Below are 2,679 nucleotides of genomic sequence, written 5' to 3'. Positions count from 1 at the left end.
AAAAAAGGTAAAGGGAGGCCCAGAGTAGTCACTAGTCAACAACAATTATGAAATCCAATGGGCACCTGCTTCCAGTCCTTGATTAGGGCTCAGTTCTCCTTTCTGCAAGAGGCTCTTCCTATCTCTTAGTGAGTCATCTTCCTTTTCTTTAGAAATGGCCTGCGTTTGTAGCTGAGTAGCTTTCTCAGTCTGCTTCCTGTTCATTAAAGTTGTTGGCCCAGAAGCCTCTTTTCAGTGTAAATGATTTCTGTTCAATTCATTCAAAGCTGTAGGTGCTTCCATAGTTATAGTTTCTTATAAATCTTATTGTAGTCGACTCCATTAGACAAAGCCACTCCCACAAGTCTCTTTGAGATGGACTTCATTTTACTTTGGGCCAAGCGTAAGGGTCTTTTGGACAAGGCCTTTAAGATTCTTAAAGCCTTTATCTAGCTGAGAGGGTCTCTGAGATATAACCTTAAATCTCTCTGAGGTTACAGCTAGAACTCTTGTAGCCTACTCTAATATGACCACCTAATCAAAAGTGTTCTTCCCCTTTCCCCTACTGTGTAGTCAACTATAGAACTTAATATTTCTTGATATTTTCTAGTTCATTTTAAAAAATTTTCATTTGATTGTTATCTGCCGCTGCTGATTAAAATGTAGGATCCATGGGATAAACGATTTCATTTTGTTTTCCATAGTGTACCCAGGGCCAAATCCAGTGTCTGTTACATAGTGGGTCATAAAAATTGATGACTGAAACAATAAGTGAGCATTACTGATAATAGTGGTATTGGTACTACTGGTTATTGATTTAATAATAACAGTTAGTTGAAATGCATTTAGAGAGAAAGCCACATGTTTCCATTAAAAATGAGTTTTGGCTTAATTATAGGGCCCTTGTGGCTATACCAAAAGTGGGGATACACCCCAAAGGATGCCATCACACTCCCCCTTGGCCTATATCTGTATTAGATTTCCATATCAATGGAATTAACTATTCTTATTCCCAGTTTCCTACTTATCTCAGAGGGCTGTTAGAAGAATTAAAAATAAATTCCTACCTAGCACTTGATAGAAGAAGCACTAGATGTAGTATAGCTTTTACTATTGTTAAGAGAGGGAAAGAACTTCCATCCTGGAGTGAATCTTTACATTTCATTCATCATCCTTACTTCAGTAACAAATTATTTGATCATGAAATGTGTTTTAATAACTATTTTTTCATTATTAGACACTCTGACATGCTTCTATATATTTATTTTTTTGAGGGTTATCTGCATCTTTCCTTTTTTAAAAAAAATTATTTTATTGAAGTATAGTTGATTTACAATGTTGTGTTAATTTCTACTGTACAGCTAAGTGATTCAGTTATACATATACATACATTCCTTTTCATATTCTTTTCCATTATGGTTTATCACAGGATATTGAATATAGTTGCTTCTATATATTAAATAGAGATTCCCATCCCATCATGAAATAGTCAATAATAGAGTAACAATAAAAATAATAACTAATAAAGTATTGTCTATGGCAAAATTTTACCTCTTATTAAAATGGATGCTGAATTGTTACTGGCAATTTATAATCCAGGTGCTATTAGGTTAGACCAGAATGACAAAATAGGGACATTTCCATTTTTCTACAAATATCTTCTGACACCAGCATTCATTCTTGTAAATTGAGGGAAGTGATAGTATGTTGAGATTATTTCCCAGTTTGTCTTTTTTTCTGTCCTTGAGAGGTCTTCACACACAGCCCCATATTCATTTTCAGAAGCAGCATAAGCCCAGGGCTTCCTCACTCTAATTCCCCGCTCTAAACACTTTATATAACATTCAATCCTAATGGTAACACCGCAAGGTAGATATTGCAGCAGGGTTAGATAAATGTTTTCAGTAAAGGGCCACAGATTAATTTTCTTAGGCTCTGTGGGCCATGCAGTCCCTATTGTAACTTTCTGTCTGGTCACAAGAAAGCAGCATAGAAAGCAGACCATACGTAAACAAATGAGCGTGGCTATCTTCCAATAAAGCTTTATTTATGGATCATGAAATTTAAATTTCATACTATATTTGTATGTCATGCAACATTCTTCTTTCTTTGATTTGAATACTTAAAGATTTAAAAAATTAGCTTGCAAGTTGAGCCAAAACAGATGGCAAGCCACATTTGTCCCAGAGGTCCTACTTTGCTGATCCCTGTAATGTACAGACTAGGAAACTGGGTTCAGAGAGGTCACAAAACCTCCCCAAAGTGACACTACCAGTGAGCGGGGGAGCCCAGACTCAAAAGTGGGTATCTCTGATTCTCTCTTTTCTTTTTTTTAAAATATGGAACGCTTCACGAATTTGCATGTCATCCTTGCGCAGGGGCCATGCTAATCTTCTCTGTATCGTTCCAATTTTAGTATATGTGCTGCCAAAGCGAGCATTCTGATTCTTAACTCATGTGGTATATTGCCTCTTGGACAGTGATCTTAACTCTTATCTTAAATTTTAAAACTGTAGTTTAAATAAACTAGAAATTCAGATCACTTTTGTTTAGCCTGGAAACCTGACCACTGCTTACAACATTTTATATATATATATAGGAAAAGATAGTTCCATTTCTAAGTCACATCATTACTTTGGGATTATTCTCTGCTCTGGGAACTACCTATAGGAGGTTCATATGCACTTACATATGAAAACA

The 2,679-nt window shown here is 35.7% G+C and overlaps 1 non-coding gene across 1 annotated transcript; it reads right to left on the bottom strand.

Moving 5' to 3' along the window:
- Nucleotides 1-2,312: 2,312 nt before the first annotated feature.
- On the bottom strand, nt 2,313-2,419 carry LOC132434666 (U6 spliceosomal RNA). The gene has a single exon (XR_009521382.1). It is a non-coding gene; the product is annotated as a U6 spliceosomal RNA (small nuclear RNA).
- Between the last annotated feature and the right edge of the window lie 260 nt (nt 2,420-2,679).

The sequence above is a fragment of the Delphinus delphis genome, chromosome 11 (assembly GCF_949987515.2).
Source record: "Delphinus delphis chromosome 11, mDelDel1.2, whole genome shotgun sequence".
Taxonomy (NCBI): Eukaryota; Metazoa; Chordata; class Mammalia; order Artiodactyla; family Delphinidae; genus Delphinus; species Delphinus delphis.
The sequence above is the reverse complement of the archived record's forward strand: the minus strand, read 5'-3'. Positions and strand labels throughout refer to the sequence as shown.